This window comes from Eutrigla gurnardus, assembly GCF_963514095.1.
Source record: "Eutrigla gurnardus genome assembly, chromosome: 2".
NCBI classification, from domain to species: domain Eukaryota; kingdom Metazoa; phylum Chordata; class Actinopteri; order Perciformes; family Triglidae; genus Eutrigla; species Eutrigla gurnardus.
In genome coordinates, this window is record NC_139916.1 from 27773802 (window position 1) to 27791946 (window position 18145).

The window sequence follows — 18145 nt, forward strand, 5'->3', positions numbered from 1 at the left end:
GGTGGCGTGATCTAAGGGATTTCAAAGGGCACGAAGTCGAGGGGGAGGAGCTCAGGGGTCGAGGGGGAGGAGCGTGAGAGTTGTAAACATTCAAAATCTGATGAGTACCCTCGATCCGCCAGACTTGCCGACTGGGACTTTAATGGCCAGATTTTCCTTTGTTTCCTTTTTCCCAAGTCTATATTTGTGTCTTAAATTTGCACTTGAATTTTATTTTCAATATTCATTTTTTATATATTTTTATTTCAATGCATATCATATGGCAGGCTGCAATCTATTGAGTTCAAATAAATATCAAATGTTCTAAAATACTGTATATAGTGTTTTTATTCTTTAATCAGTTCATATATAAACATCTTTGACGTTAAAGTGTTATAACGCTTATAGCTTTATAGAACATAAAAAATAACGTCAGTTACTTTGCTGAATAACTAATTACTTTTACAATGTGCTAACTGAGTTACTTACTCAGTTGCTTTTCAGGAGAAGTAAGTTGTAACTGTTACTAATTACTTTTTTAAAGTAAGATGACCAGAGACCATGCAGGGGTCGCTTGTTTTCCTCATTCTGGGAGTTGACAGGCTCAGGGAGGAGCAGTTTATAGGTGTAGAGACCAGAGAAAATGTGTTTTCTTTTCTACAATAGGGGACCTTTAAAGGATCCGGGTGATGTGAGTGAGTGGGTGAATCTTCTCCCATCTCTAGTCTACATGACCTTATTTGGAGTGTTGATGGAGCAGCTACACTGTTAGCATAGCCTAGCACCCATCAACCAGACACCATTCAGAAAACAAGCATTTTAAAAGTTGTGTGCTTGTCGTCTTGCAGACAGATCTAACAAAGCATGACTTCAGACTTTTTACTGATCACCATCATTATGGAGTTATTTAAGCATCCTTTGTATCTATTTATTGCTATTAAATCGCAGCTAAATAGTCCAGCTGTAAATCCAGCTGTAGTAAACCGGCTGACGTGTGTCTTGTAAGATCCAGTGAATCCAGTTTGGTGAAATTCACCGAACACCTCTGGATGATGTCAGGAAGTCAGAGAGGACGGTGTATCTGGGACTTCACAACATGTAAAAGCAATAGTTGTTATTTCAGCCCCCCCTGGCACATCTAGCCCAGATGATGCAAATTAATACAAACAATCCCGGAATTTGACCGCAGAAGAAATTGTGAACATACTATTCACAGTAAGTCCAGAAAAAATGTAATACTATAAGAATAAATAAATAAAATAAAAAGCACTTAAATGTGCAGGAAACACGACAACAACAAATAAATCTATGCAATCCAGACTGTGACGTAGAAATGGCTCCGGGGGATGAATTTCACTATCGTTTCATCTCTACCAACTGGTTTGGCTCGTATTCATTCCCGCTCTTCCACCACAACAATGCCAATGTGTCTCCAGAGCTGTAACAAATGAATGGTATGAGGCTGCACGTTAATAAGCTGCTGTCTGGCGGATGATGATGTGTGGCTGATTTAGAAGCAGACATTAGGTTTCTTTGAGATGTTTGAGCCAAGCATGGCTCAACATGTGGTCAGAAATCACTATTCATGTTCTGATTGTGTTGTCTCAACTAGGTGGCACATATTCATTTTTCTCTGGTCTCTAAAAGAAATGTGCTTCATAAAATTGTGCCTTTGACAGTTTAGGGCCGACACTGAAGCAGAAGCTCCACAGACTTCAGGGGAAGTTTGTAAAGGAGACAAAGCGCTGCACTAACTGCTCGTCAGCTGTATGAAAAACAAGCGCACACACTGCGTCCGCATGAAATAAACACGGCAGCTCACTCATTTTAGGTCCTCGAAACAAACGGAACATCCGGGAAACGAAACCTGATCTGCAAAAGACGTGGAATGTCTTATTTCTTTTCATCCGCCCTTCAACCCCGGTAGACTAATGATGGGGGAGTAAAGGGCGACATGATTGGTGGACGCAGCCAGCAGAGGACAACTGTAAACCCCTTCGTTTTGTTGCAACGGGGGGCTGAAAACTGAACGCTCCCCTCTTGTTTTCCCCCTTCCTCCCTTCCTTCAATGACAGCAGGAGCCAGCCAGCCAGCCGGGCGGTGCGTTGCGGAGGGAAGCGTCCTCCGGTACGAGAAGGATTCCCCTGCAAGTCTGCGGTAAGGACAACAACACAACACCACCTAGAATAAACAACAGGCAATGTGCGAGGGGCTCACGTCGACGCGAATCACCAGGAAGAAAACGCACACAATACACAATGGTGTTGCCTGGGGCTGCCGCGATAGCTCTCAGACAAACCCGGGACAGAGGCGCTACGGGTTCGCTTGCTTGACAGCTGCAGGGCCAATGGAAACGTGCACGCGGCCAGCTGCGCTAGGCTGCAGCCAATGGGAACGTGTGCAGCGCCGAGCCGCTACTGGGTGACTGTGTAAGGTTAGGCTGGCTGCAGCAGCCACACCGCCGCCGCCGCTGCTGCTGCTGAGCCGCTAAACTTCCACCAAATAAAACAAAGCTGTTTGTGTTTTGGCTGCTGCAGTGGCCATTTTAGGTAAGAGGCGCCCTTTAACTTTTGGATGCGGCTCGTCTTTGTAAAAACGCGTGTGAGTCCAGACTGGACTGTAGCTGCGGGACTCCGGCATCCAGACTGAATAAACTCAGCGGAACTGGTAGCTTTATGTGGATTAAATAGATATTGCACAGAGTTGCACTCCTCCTCCTCCTCTTTTCATCCCTCCTCCTCCTCTTTCCTCTCCCCCCTCCCCTCCGCCTCCCCATCTCTCTCTGCTCTCTCTCCCCTCCCTCCCCTGCCTGCTAATTTTTTATGCATTTTTCTAAACTGTCATGGCGATTTTGTGTCCTTGGAAATAAAAAGCGCCAGTGTTTTTTCGGGCGAACCGGGGTGATGTCTGGCCGGTGAGAACGTGTATCCGGTGTCCGGAGCAGGTGAGCCGTCCGCCGGGTGTGTTTTTGTGTGTGGAGATGTCCCCGAGAAGGAGTTTAGCGTCCGTCCACACGTGTGAGCAGACGGCTCATATAATGTATTTACAACAGCGATGCAGTGACATTACAGAGCTAGCGGGTGTGCTAGCTCTGTAGGTAGCAACGGATGCTAACATGAAGTAGGACACAGTGTCTCCTTTTCTCTGTCGGTTTGTGTTTTGTCTTTTTCATCCCGTCTTGCTCGCCGGGAACTTCCTTTCTCCCTCTCCTAGCTAGCTCTCCCTAACTTGTGGCAACATTCAAGCTAGCTGTGTGTTAGCTGTGCGTTAGCCCCTGCGTATGCTAGCATTGATTATATAGCCAAAACAGGAGGTGTAAGCTAGGTGGTTAGCCAGCTAGCCTCTTGAGACATGTGTAGCTGTGGCAGCCAGGTGTGTTTGTGTGCGTGCGCGCGTGAGTGTGCGCGCGCAGAGAGACAGACAGTGAGTCATGAAGTGTTGGTGTTTGTCCCACACGCGTTCACCTGGCCAGGTACGACACCCAACAGACAACGGGGTGTGCCAAGAGCTAACCACAGTCATTGTGCTCTGATGGATGATGACATGAGTTTCAATATGAAAATAACTTAATAGGTTTCCTCAATATATTCAGACTCAAGGGTGAAGACCGTATTTGGCTGCTGATGAGACTGTTTAATTCATCTCATGTGGACGTGGTGCCTTTGGTTTGTAATTACTTTGAAACTTGCTGGTTCATGCACACTTGCATACCACTATTATTCAGGATATGACAATATTCCTAATTTGATAAGATTTGTGTAAATATCATATTCTGTTTGGATGTTATTATTCTCAATGGATGATTTTCAGATGTACACAGATGTTCACATGTATACACCACATTCACTGGGTCTCAGTTGGTGTTTTTACTTTGTTACACACATCCTTTCCTTTTTATGTCCAGCTCTGTTCGTTGGACACGGACCAGTTCGCCAAGACTTAGTAAAGCTGGAGTAGAGATGCATGGCCAAAAGAAGAGGAGGAAAAACACACCTACTTTTAACATTATGAAGGACTTGGAGAGCAACAGGTTTTTGGATATGAACAAATATCACAACAAAAAACTCTTCAAGAAGGAGGTTGAAGGAATGAAAGAGGAAAGCTGAATTCAGACCAACAAGTCCACCACCACTGGACTACTTGGAACAAGCAAAGTATCTAAATGTGACAAGCAGCTCCTGTCGTTCCACTTTTCATGTTTTAACGTGATGAAGGACATGTTAGAGTCTCGACCCGTCAAACAACAGAGAACAGTGTTGACGTGGGATTCACTGACCTGGTGTTGAGGATGTGATGGTGAGCTCCTCAAAACGGACCAGATGATGCTGGTAAGAATACCTGTTGATATCCAACACACAGAGCCGGACAGGAAATAGGACGCGTGTCACAAAGTGATGTAAAAACACCAACTGAAATTGAAAAACTTCAATAAATAAAATGTTGAAAAAAAAAAAAAAAACACCAACTGAGACTCATATAGTGCATGTGATGTATAAATGTCCAAAGAATACTACTAAAACCTGATTAATATCAACATGTCACACATGTCTTCATCGGAAAATGATCCATTCAGAAACAACCTCCAAACAGAATATATTTCAGATGAGATGTATTGTTTTATTCCGAAAAATAGGGGTATACGAGTGTTCATGTAAACATAGTGCTGCAGTGTCTCATCAGCTGGCAGTTAACTGGCTCACAGGGATGAAGCTTTGCTGATTACTAGAAGACATGATGCAGATCTGCTGTTCATCCATCTTCACTCATTGTGCCACTTTTTACTTCCTGCTGTTGCACTTTAACTCCATCATCAACACAAGTTCTTTCAGGAAAAAAACTAAACTTAAATACATTTGGCTCCTGCTCAGCTGTGTTGACAGCCGACTGTGGAAGCAGATGGAACGTTATACTTCAATATCTTTGTGTTTGTCACAGCACACAAAGTTAGTTCTGATTCAATAAATTCATTAAAATCATGTACAGTATAATTTTCATACTGCTGCAGGATAAATACATCATGGCAGATGTTTTCAGCTGCTGACTGTAGAGAAAAAAGCACCAGCTTGTGTCTGCATTGAACATGTGACCTTTCGCCTGTGACAGCATACCTTTACTCCACTGTTTTTGTAAATGTTTTCAGTATTCATGTTTCTGTGTCAGTTAGTATTTGGTTTTGAACAGATGAATTTCAAAGCCAAATGCATTTCTAAAAGCCTTCTCTGATGACGTCTGTCATTTTACAAATACTTGATTACTTGATCTCTGAACTTGAGGTGTGTGTGTGTGTGTGTGTGTGTGTGTGTGTGTGTGTGTGTGTGTGTGTGTGTGTGTGTGTGTGTGTGTGTGTGTGTGTGTGTGTGTGTGTGTGTGTGTGTGTGTGTGTGTGTGTGTGTGTGTGTGAGAGAGATAATAAATTAGGACAGATGAGCAATGACATTAACTGACTGTGGCCACTGGCAACACCTATACAATGTGATGCGTATACATATCTGACAGCAATTCTATATTTAGGAAGATTACAACATTCAGTTTTTGTTGACACACACAAAAGTTTAAATTAATTTCTATGTTTATTATTAGGGTGGTACATTTAGGTCATTTAGTAGACGCTTTTGTCCAAAGCGACTTACAATAAGTACATTTGTCAAAAGAAGGAAACAAGGAAACCACAACGAATCGGGTGGTAGTAAGTAGGGCTGCACAATATTGTAAAAAATGTGACATTGCAACACGCATTTCTTCAGTATATATTGTTACGAAAAAATGCAGAATTTTCACCCTAAATTGTATACATTTTAAAATTAAATGCGTCAATTTGATGCACTTTGAGTGCAGATAATAATGATTGGTGGCCAATCAGCTGATCAAAATGTGGTAATAAACTTAAGCAAAACCAACAAAAAATGAATTGAGATATTTTCAACACAAAATAAAAACTGGAGGGATATAGAGCTTTGAAATGTGGCGGCAAATCTCAATGGATGAAGGAAGGTAAGAGCCTTTTTGTGTTGTGTCAATTTTTATTTATTTTTTTTGTTTGTTTTTGTTTACAATTCGCTAATTAAGGCGGCGCTTACCTGAGGGGTATTCCACCAAACTCGCTAATTAAAGCGGCGTTTACCTGGTTAAGCCTGGTTAGAACTAACGCCAACTAACAGGTTAACGTTATTGTGTGTACGCACATTCACGGGATACAAAGCCAGCCCAGAACCGTGAATGTCGATCATCGAGAAAATGGCCGAAAAGACACAAGCTGAGTTTTTTTCCCCCGCAGAGCGAAACTATTGATGGAACTGTACGAGGAGTACAAACCCATCATAACTATAAAAGAGAATACTGTAGTGATAAATCAAAATCGCGAGGCTGCTTGGGCAAGAATTACAGAGCGATTAAATGCATAAGTACCGTCAAGAGTAACATGTTCTAATATAATACTGACAGGGATTTCCTGAACGTGAGGATAGTGTAGAGGTAACGTGCCGGCTTCAATTCCCGACTATGGAAGTTTGTGAAATGTAAATGGTCTCATTTATATAGCGCTTTTCAGTAATGACTGACATTCACCCATTCACGCACACATTCACACACTGACGGCGGAGTCAACCACGACAGCCAGCTCGTCAGGAGCAATTGGGGTGAGGTGTCTTGCTCAGGGACACCAGGCACTCAGCGAGGAGGAGCCGGGGATCGAACCGGCAATCTTCCAGTTGCCAGTCCAACGCTCTACCTCCTGAGCTAAACTCCCCTGTTTAGCTGAAGAAATGTCTTTCTTCAGCCGGAACGCACTCACTCACTCTCTCACTCTCTCTCTCTTGCTGACAATTGCATGCAGCAATGCCTTTGTCATTGGGATCTATAACATGCTATTAATAATATCTTTATGCCTATCATGTTTTTGCAAGTTATGTTTGGGTTCTGGGGAAATTGTATGACATATTTATCATAGTTAAAGTAAAATGTTGGTCTAATTCTCTGATCTAAAGACGATTATGCACGTCCTCACCGGGTTGTGAACCCGGGCTGCCTGCGTTTGGGGGTAGGTGCATCACCACTCACCCAACTGGGGGATGAACAACATGCGAAATACATATTTAGATAATAATATGGCCAGTCGGTGTTCAGGAAATAAACAATGTATTCATATTTTTTTCATTGCAAGCATGTATTCTTAAACACTTGATGCAAATATAGTTTGTACTTCATATATGTAATTTTGGTCATTTTTGGTCTTTCACGTGACGAAATCACAAGGACCAGGCTTGGCGGAACCTTCTGCTGGTACAGTTGTTTCCGACAGACGGACTTCTCTGAAACCCCCGCTAAAGTAAGCCTGATGGTTAGCCTGCCCCGGAGCAGGCTAGTTTGGTCGGATGAATTCCCATGGTTACTTAGCGGAGAGTGCCTCAAGTCACGTTGATGGAACGCAACTCTCACTAAAGTTAGCGAGGCTTATCGAAATTAGCCCGGCTTTGAGCTTAGCGAGTTGGATGGAATACCCCTCTGGTTGGTTATAAGTTAATGGATGACGGGCTATTGAAAGTGACATCACTCACTGAGCAGTAATTTGTTGGCAGCATTTACATCACAATGTATGTGAGAGTAATGGCCACACTGCAAATGATACAATTAAATAATATCACGGCACCATACATACATGATTTTATGGCTTAACAGAAAACAATAGCTTGCAAAGGCTGGGTGTCAGAAAAGATAACATAAGCCTTTATTAGTCTCCTTTATCAGGCGGGGAAGTTTACACTGAACAAATTATGACGGTACCACTCGGTATCAAAAAACTTTGAGATAAGCAGTGACACATTTCAGTGCTTTGCGGTAGTTGCCAGACTGTATGCCAATGTAAAGACTTATTCATGTGGATTTAGAGTCGGGATGCAATGGTTCTCAATATTATAATGATCGTATGGTACGCCATGCAAGGTTAATTGATGACTCTAAATGTCCCGTAGGTGTAAATGTGAGTGTGAATGGTTGCCTGTCTCTACATGTCTCCCTGTGATAGACTGGTTACCTGTCCAGGGTGTACCCTGCCTTCACCCAATGACAGCTGGGATCGGCTCCAGCCCCCCCGTGACCCTGAATACAGGATAAGCGGTAGACGATGGATGAATGGATGGATGGTACACCATGCACAGTTCAATACACACTTGTGAATTGAAGTATTTTTGGTTTCGCAATCAAATTTTGCATAATTGGGGAAACGCCTCCATGCCAAGTAAATATCCAATGTCCTGGAAGCAGGACGGCTGAGCAGGTAACACCGTCAGTTAAGAACAGTTCTCTCTCTTTAATGCCTTCCAACAAGCCGATTCTACCAGTGCAGAAAACAGTGCAGTGGGACGTTTATTGCTAAAGTTTGCAGACCTTTTCTGTAGTTGCAGGCTCCCGTCACCTAATCAAAACACACATTCCGCGCTACACTTTTCAGTACTAACGTAATTCCCGACTTCTATAAAACAACAGAAAGGCGGAGTCAAACACTGACCCGGATAGTTGGACCTCTCGGGTAACCGAGTTATCTCACTGTGACGGTCCGCTATATGTTAAAGTAGAGATGAAGAGCAGTACTCCTATTTTAAAAGAAAATATAAAGTGTTAAATGCGAGAACAGCGTTTAATTTATTTTTGTTAATGATTAACCAACAGCTCGTCTTTCACAAGAGGACAATTTTTATACGATACCCAGCTCTACCAACACCAGACCTCTTCATCTGTCTAAAAGCTAATTTACTGCAACTTAATGTCATTTAAATGTTTCCTTCCCGTCTACCTGTACAGCGACTGACTTATCATAATCATCCTAAGAGCAGACTTGGTTGTTTTTAATATTTAAAATCAATAAGGACAGGTAGCTGTGCCCTAAATCCACACTACACACTAACTATCACTATCAAACCTACAACAAAAAGCTTTTTAAAGGTTTTTCTTCTGTTTGAGTGCGATCAACATTTTTGATCATCTGCAGCGTGATTAGCTCCTTCGTGTCCCTTGTGCATCAAAGTCAAAGTTCCATACACAATGAGTGACTGTGATTTCCAGCTGCTTATTTGTGGTGTGTATGGGGCTCAGACGTTGATATGGATAAAGAGGATCAGCTATCAATGAAGAATGTTTGCTTCAATAAAAGATGATGTGGAGCAAATTACGTTTTTCTTTTTTTGTCAACACGTCACATTCATTAGTTAATTAAAATATTACTTTATACATTTTTGTCCACCTTTTTATATGTGAATCTAATGCAGGGTGAGACAACATGGTGCCGGCGAGCGTTTGGTCGCTAGTAGTGAGCCAACTCATTGCCCTCAGGCTCGTTCTAAAAATAGTCAGCAGTAGAGTTGTTGGGTCAAAGTGTTTTTTCCAACGTATTTTTTATTTCTTTTACCAGCAGTGTGGCGAGGCGCTGCACGTTTCCAGCTCTTGACCCAAACAATCGTCCTTGCACACAAAATCTGATGAACCCTTAAAGACCGGCGGGTTCATCATCTCTCTCTTCAGCCTCCTTCATCCAGAGAACATACTCTACCTCTACCCACATCACTACTAACGTATCATAGCAACCAGACACAACCAAAGCTCTCGGCTGAAAAAACGCTGCGCCTCTCAACTCTGGTGGAAGCGCAACAAAAAACGATGAGATCTTGTATGAGTCACATGTTGAAGCAGATTAACTGTGGAGACTCAACCATTCATGTAGCTCTCCGGCTCATCTAATGGTTTTTAAAAAGATGATCCAACTAATAGTTAATGGCAGACGGAACAAGCAAACAGGTTTCTCAGGTTGTCGTCTCACATCTTTACTAACGCGTCGCAGTAATGAAATCACAACGTTAAATCAACCACAGAATTGAAGAACTGCTCCGGTTTGTGTGTTTTTTGTGTGTGTGTTGGTTTGAGTTCATGTTGCTTTCGTATCAATGACTTACTAACTCATTTTCAAGGAAAGGAAACATTAACATGAAAACAAAAGAGGAACTTTACTTTTCCTGACTCAATGAGCTTAGCCGCCACATTTCAAAGCTCTATATCCAGTTTTAATGTACGTGTCGGCTTTGTTGAAGTTTTTGTTACTGCGTCCTGATCAGCTTACGAGTGTGGGTTCATCAGTTGATGTTCATTTTCAAAAGTTTGCTCTGAAGGCTGATCAGAAGAGCTAAGCAGGTGAGACATTGATTCACATGGATACTGTTTGTTTTAAGCCTGCTCTTTAATTTGCTCTGAGGGCGAAGTGTATACAGAGCTTGCCGTAGCGCGTCCTAGCTAGAGATGCACCGATCCGATACCTGGATCGGATATCGGCTCCGATATTGACTAATTAGCTGGATCAGATATCGGATGAATGAGGCTGATCCAGCATTCCGATCCAGTCATTTCATTTTTATTAATATCATACACAGCAATACAGTTACAGCGATCTAGTCACTTTAATTCTATGTTTGCAACGCTGGTTACGTCATCACGCAGAGCAGCTAGTGATGAGCAACAAAGCAACATGGAGCAAGCAACGGTTCATTAAGCCATTGTTTGTTGGGTTTCAGGCAGCTGCTATATTTTATATTACATTTTAAAATATGTTTGCAGTGCACTTTACATGGTTACAAGTTTTATTTATTTGTTTTTGCTGCTAATGTACGCTTTATTTGTTAAAAAATATTAAGTACATTTATATCTGTGGCAATGCCACATGACAAGGTATACGGTTCATTCATTCAACAGTAGTATCGTATCGGTATCGGGTATCGGCTGATATGCTCAGCCCAGGTATCAGTATCGGATTGGATTGGAAGAAAACTGGATCGGTGCATCTCTAGTCCTAGCTGGACGCCTCAGTTGGTTAACGCATAGGCGTGAATTTACCTATAGACGGGTCAAAAATGTCCTTGCTGGTGAGCTGATGAATAGTTTACTTTACCCTATAACCTATTATTTTGATGATTGATTAATCTTTGATAATGAACTTTATTACAATGGCCGTACACATACATTATATATCACCACCTTAACGTATTTAGGAGCAGGGAGCTGCTGTAAAGCAGTCAGGGTCCAGCGTCTTGCTCAGGGACACTTGGACATGCAGATGGTAGGGGATCGAACCACCAACCTTGTGCTTATTGACAACCCGCTGTACCCACTAGGAATGCAACGGTTCTCAATATAATATGGAACCGTACGGTACGCCCTGCACGGTTCAGTACGCACTTGTGAATTGAGGTATTTTTTTTCGGTTTCACAATAAAATTTCCTGTAATTTCACGTTTCCATCCGTGTATTTCTCTTTTGAACAGAGTGTCCTGGAAGTTAAAAACGGTTGTTTTACCCCATGTTATCCCATACATATATATTTTTTGAATATATAAATAGCAATTATTTTCTTCTTGTGCACAAAATGTGTACCGAAACAGAACCGATACCGTAACCCAAGAACCGAGGTACGTGTTGAAACGTGGGCTAACTGGATTGTTGTCCCTAGCACCCACTGAGACACAGCTGACCTGTGGAAGTCATTTACACCCAGAGATGTTTTTTGTCAGTCTAATATGGAGATTTGCTTAATTTTCTGTCATATTCAACTGAATATCTGAGAAAACAAGACATTGAAGACTTTGATACACCGATGAACATTACACCTTTTTTTAAGTTTTATAGACCAATTGATGAATTGATTAATCTCAAAAATAATTATCAGATTAATTGATGAATGAAAATAATAGTTGTCGCCCTTAAGGCCCCCACACACCGCCCAGACGTCCAACTGCCTTATCCGACCACTCTCCGCCCACTCTGTTGCCTCTCGTCTGACCCGTTCGGCAGAAAAGTTGCGTTGTACACACCGCTTCGACGTGCTTCCGACACCACAGCAGCGTGTACGTTCTGCGCTTGCGCGAGATGCAATAAGCCTCCTTAACAGCGGGTGGCGCTAGTCTCGTGCCAGTACTCCAAAACAGGAAAACAGGAAATGACGGAACGGAGTGCAGATAAAAACAATGCACACACGTCTTGGTTCAGTATTCGTTCGACTCGAGAAGACCTTTGTGGACTAAATACTTGGCATTTCTGGAAAGATGACTCTGGCTAGGGTGACACTCGCGTTGTGTGCTCTCGGGCTCATTATTTTACGAAGACGTCGTCTCAGTAGGGAACGAGTAATACGGAGTTTACCATCGTCACTTCCGCCCCGCCCACACACCGCCATTGGATACTCTGATTCGCTAGCACACTGCCAATCAGAGTATCCAATGGCTCAGACGTCCAACAGCCCACCTCCTCAGACTTCGCATGCTCAGTCTGATCAGACAACGTCCGCGCGGCTCCGAAAGCTTCCGACGCAGCTGTACACACCAAACATATGTGTTCCCGACCTCGTCCGAGCCTCTCCAAACGCTTCAGACGTCCAACGGTTGGGCCGGTGTGTTCCTGCCTTTAGTTGAAAAGTCACATGACTACAGCTGAAACAATCAAGGTAACAACCTAAAAGTAATAAATATGCTGGTTAACGGTTAACTTCCATCATTTTATACGGCTCTTCCAAAAGAAGCTACACGCAAAGTAATGTGTGCATGTATGCGATGAAGTCATGATGCTTTTAGGCTCCTGGTGAAGGTAAAATGTGCAGCATCATCATTTCATCACATGATCACAGGTTCAGTGTGGGCAGCGACTGTGAAACTTAAACATACACTTTAATCATCAGAATCTCATTTTAGTGTCAGTCAGCGTCTGATTTCAGATGGACAGTCTCCTTTTTACTCCTCACTAAAACCTTGAGGCTGAGAAGGCAGCTGTACATTTCTATTAAAATATAGTACAGATACAACAGTTATGGTGAAATCTGTTGATGAGACTCATCATGAGACGGTCATACAAGCTTCTGTCTGTTTTTAAATTGTTACACTATCTTTGCTTTTTAGACTATAAAAGCTGTTTCCCATTAGTAAGATGCTAAAATGCTGTGTGGGAAAATGGAAAATACACATGCAAATTTACAGCATGATAATTATGCATGAAAAAATTCCCTTTATTACAGAGCCTGTGTCCACTTCACAATGCCTTGTGGGTTAATGTTAACTACACAATAAACTAACGGGAATACAAATGTGATGCTGATGTGGCTGTTGTATTGTGTGTATCAGCAACATCGTCATCGTGTCCCAGCTGCTTGGCGATGTTGAGGCTTGTGCTACATTGTTGGGTGTTCACAAACCAAATTGATGAGACCTGTAAGCATCCATTAGAACAGGCGGCTCAAGAGCCTTAGCTTGGTTCACACCGGCCGCGGAAGCGCCGCGAATGCGTGTAGCGGAGCCCGCTTCCTTTCGGCGCCGTTGTTAAGCGATAGTGTAGTTCACACCAGAAGCGGTGCGCCGCGAATAGGCGTCCCGCGCCGTGAAGCGATCGTTTCGGCGTCTGCTCTATTTTTTGCGCTTGCCGCGAGAAAACGCGTCAATTCTGGCAGGAAATCACACAAAGAAACATGAGACAATCCGGTCAAATTTCAAAATAAAAGCAATTTTCAAAATAAAATACCGCGATTGACAAATGCGATCATATTTGTGTATCTCAACTTGCACTGGGAAACAGGAAGAGAAAATACATTTAATAAATGTGAAGAGTAGATAAACAAATGTGTATTTCAACGGTATATCTGCACTACCATTCTCTCTCTCTCTCTCTCTCTCTCTCTCTCTCTCTCTCTCTCGGAACGGATACATTCAAGAAGTGTACAAACTTCTTGGTTACAGAAACATGGCATATTAATTTTATGGGGTTATTTACTCCATAATGAAAAAAATAGCTCACAACAACTGAGCAGAAGCGCTTGTGGACCGTTGCGGAGAAATACGCGTCTGGTGTGAACAGGGGGGCAGTGGACCGCGCGTGATCTTCGTCGGCGCGCCGCGGCGCTTCCGCAGCCGGTGTGAACCCGGTGTTAAAGCTGCATTCTCTCTGCTGGCCATCAGGCGGCAGTGACTCTGATTCCATGGAATCTATGAGAAAATTTAAATTATTTTCACCTAATTTATAATCTCAACATTGTAAACATCAGTTTATGGTTTTCTTCTTCAATCCAGCATGATGTTCGTTTAGTAAATGATGGTGCATTTACAATAAAATAGATCATAAAGCAGGAGATGCTTGAGGGCGGGGCTACCTTATGACTGAATGTTTGTTACCATGGCGTTTTACTTTAACCCTTTCACAGTGTATTAGCACTTCATCAAAGTTAATTCTAACATTTTGGCTCCAAACTGTCTTATTCAGTGTTTGCTTGTATTTAGTTCCGCCCTCTCGTTTCACTTATAGTTGTTAAAATCAAGATGGCGAGGGACAAAAATCCTGACTCAAGGCTTAGAAACAGAACTGATGAGTAACTCAAGATGTCTTATGATTCATTAAATTCAATTCACTTTTATTTATAGTCTTGTATCACAACAAAGGTTATCTCAGGACACTGCAGGACAAGAACACGCTCGAGATCTTCAAAGTTCCAACATCTCCAAGACAGTGTGACAGCACAGCAGTGGTGAGAAGAACCTGCCTTAGAACCAGTGAAATCAGGTTTTATTTCAAATTCATCCCGAGGATCAGTGTTTGTGTCTGTCAGATGCAATTCAGAGTTATCACCTTGGGCTCTGGACAGGTGTGATGTTTTTTCCCCCAGCAAAACACACTAATCGCCAATATAAATCTTCATGATTTAATACAAATTAACATACTATTTGTACGTAGATCTTCTCTGTAAGTCTTTCTCTCACAGGATTCAGTAACTAATGTTTCAGAGTGGTGATTTGGTTCAATGAGGACAAGAAGCTGGAGGAATGACCTGAAATGAAGCACACAGTCGTGTAAATATGTCACACAACAGCGCTCTAGGTCAGCTGAATCATTTGAAGTTGATTTATATAATAATTAATACATCACTGTGCTGATGAATACACCGTCCATTCCTTTGTTTGCTCCCTCGTGGGAGCATCGGACAGTTGAAGCAGGAGGCAGCGAGGAGGAGCTGACGCTCCTCTTTGTGCAGCCAAACACACAAGGCTGAATTTGGTTCAGCTGGCTGCTCCTCCTCCTCCTCCTCGTCTCCCGATGATTCTCAGACGTAGCCGTCGTCTATGAGCAAGGGCAAGTGGGTGAGTGTAGGGAATAAGGTCATTGAAGAGAGAGCGGGTCTGTCCACTGAGGCTGCTGGGTAAAGTGCTGGAGCGACCACTTCAAGTGGTTTTACTGAAACTGCAAATAGGATATTTATAGTGTAGAAATAATCCAAATTATTATTTTTTGTCTAAAACAGACGTGACTATTGATAAATGCAATGATTATTTTCTTGATAAAATGTCAGAAATAGTGACAATTCTTACATTGCGCAGCTAGAAGCAGTAATGATTTGGTATTTTGCTTGTAAAGTAATAGTAATCTCAATGAGGCTTGGACTATAGGACGGTAGAAACCGCCAGAGATTTGGCACAATCGTTTCCACCACGTAGTTGTTCTCATGTGAGTCGAGCTAAAGAACTTCCATTGATGCAAAGTGAAAGTTAACTGGTTGTTACATTGAAGACGACTAGCGTTTAGACCATAAACTTGTGTTTACAATGTTGAGATAGTAAATCAAGTGTATTCTATACAATCAGAGAGGAGTCGCCCCCTGATGGCCAGCAGAGAGAATGCAGCTTTAAGGCACTTCAGAGTTTGCTTCACTTCTCAGAAGCAGGGGTAGACCACCTCCTATAGAGACCACCAATCCAACTAATTTGAATGAGTATCAGCTGATTGGGAACCACATCACCTTCCCCTGCACCTGTACTCAACAAAATGAGGCGAATACAGTTCAGCAAAGCCAAAATAAGATAAAAATAGAAGATCTTTGCAAGAAGAAACAAAAAAACAACAACAACAAAAAATTAAATTGTATGTATTTTTGTTTAACATGAACTGGTTCAGGGCTGCACGGTGGTGTAGTGGGTAGCACTCTCGCCTCACAGCCCCGGGTTCCTTCTGTGTGGAGTTTGCATGTTCTCCCCGTGTAAGCGTGGGTTCTCTCCGGGTTCTCCGGCTTCCTCCCACAGTCCAAAGACATGCAGGATGGGGATAGGTTAATTGATGACTCTAAATTGCCCGTAGGTGTGAATGTGAATGTGAACGGTTGTCTGTCTCTACATGTTAGCCCTGTGATAGACTGGTTACCTGTCCAGGGTGAACCCTGCCTTCACCCAATGACAGCTGGGATCGGCTCCAGCCCCCCCGCGACCCTGAATACAGGATAAGCTGTAGACGATGGATGAATGGATGGATGAACTGGTTCTTTACCTACTCACTTTTATGCTTGAACGCTACTTCATGTAACTCAGTGTAACCTCTGATTACTCAGCTGCTATCTCCGTTATCAGCAGGGCTGAGTCGGGAGTCACTGGGGTTAATCTGAGCAGCCTGATGATGGATCAGTACTATACAATAAATAAAGTAATAAATGTCCAATTAAGTTATTAGTTCTAAATGCTGATAACAGCCTTCTTCAACACATTTATTGTTCAGTGTAGCATCATCAGGGATCTGTGACGACAAAGCATTAATGCTGATCTTCTGTTTGCAAAAAAAAACAAAAAAACAATCGGTCCCTAAAAGTTGCTACTAAGCAGGTGCAACTGAATAGAGATGAGGACGAGGTGAGATGGCCCAAGTTTATTTTATTGATAGACCACTAGTGCTTCATGGTATACTTAAAACTTATTGCAATACCTTTCTGTTAACAATGGTATGATGCCCCATAATTACCATCAAATGAACTGATAAAATTAGACTCAGCATCTTTTCTGAATCTTTCCAAGTAGGGCTGGGCGATATATCGAGTTTTTAAAATGTATCGATATATTTTCAAACACGATATTGAATAAGACAATATCGTGTACATTGAGATGTATGTCGCGTTAAAATATATTGTTATAAGTTTCTTTGATGGAGCCACCAGCTGGCCTGTTTCTCCCCGTGTCTGTCCCTCACACGACTCGCCCCCCCTCTCTTCCTCTCTGTGAAACCAATAGCAGCCCCTCCCCTACCCGCTCACTCACACACACGTTCAGTCATAAATCGCCTCGATAGCGGGGGAGATCTGAGTAGAACACTGAGAGGTAATGAGAGGGACGGCCTATCGATTAAAGCCTACGTCATGTCCACGCTGCGTACCCGTGCATTAACTATTCTGTACTCAAATCCACCTCTTCCAAGCATGCCGGGCCGAGGAAGCGTACCGTTAGAGTTTAGGCTCCATCGTGCACCCTTGTGTGGACCCCTTAACCCTCTGTCAAATATTCAGGTGCTTGGATTTTTTCTAAGTGCCTCTAAAATCTGGGTTTTCAATTTCGAGCTGAACGTAGCCTGCAGACAGCTCATCACATGGCCAAGATAGGAGAAGGTCAAAGTTTAGGGAACATTTTAATTTATTATTATTATTTAGCGTTATTTAAAAAGCAAGTAAATGTTGATATCTGTGTAATAAAAGTGCCTGTGTTTAATGGTAACATGTTAATTTGACTTGGAACTGACTTTGTTATTATTTCTTTATGGGGAAAAATATCGAGGTATTGAGTACCGCTATTCAGCTAAAAATTATTGCGATATGATATTTGCCATTCCTCACCACCCTGATCAACTCCTCCCTCACCTCAGGTGTCATTCCACCGGATTTTAAGACAGCTACCGTGAAACCTCTCCTTAAAAAACCCACCCTAGACGCTACTGACATCCAAAGCTACAGACCTGTATCTCTTCTTTCATTCCTCTCTAAAACCTTGGAACGTGCCGCCTACAACCAACTGTCATCCCATCTCTCGCTGAACAACCTCCTAGACCCTAATCAATCAGGATTCAGGACTTCTCACTCCACTGAGACGGCCCTCCTCACAGTGACCGAGTCCCTGCGAGACGCCAGAGCCTCATCCCACTCCTCCGTTCTCGTTCTCCTCGACCTATCTGCTGCGTTCGACACAGTCAATCACCAAATCCTCCTCTCCACTCTGGCTGAACTTGGCATAACTGACTCTGCTCTCGCCTGGTTTACATCATACCTGACAAATCGCACCTTTCAGGTCACATGGAATGGCTCTATGTCCAAACCCTGTTCTCTGGACACGGGTGTCCCTCAAGGCTCAGTATT

At 42.8% G+C, this 18145-nt stretch overlaps 1 protein-coding gene across 6 annotated transcripts in view; it reads left to right on the forward strand.

Moving 5' to 3' along the window:
* Positions 1-1875: 1875 nt before the first annotated feature.
* chd6 (chromodomain helicase DNA binding protein 6) overlaps positions 1876-18145 on the forward strand; it is a 98681-nt gene continuing 82411 nt past the window's right edge. For 2 of the 6 annotated variants that reach the window (XM_084025125.1, XM_084025127.1), the window contains exon 1: positions 2773-2923. The gene's annotated coding sequence lies outside the window, so the exon portion shown is untranslated. Of the gene's footprint in view, positions 2137-2476; positions 2529-2772; positions 2924-18145 lie in introns of those variants that run through there. The other 4 variants (XM_084025122.1, XM_084025126.1, XM_084025123.1 and 1 more) reach the window with 3 other exon arrangements.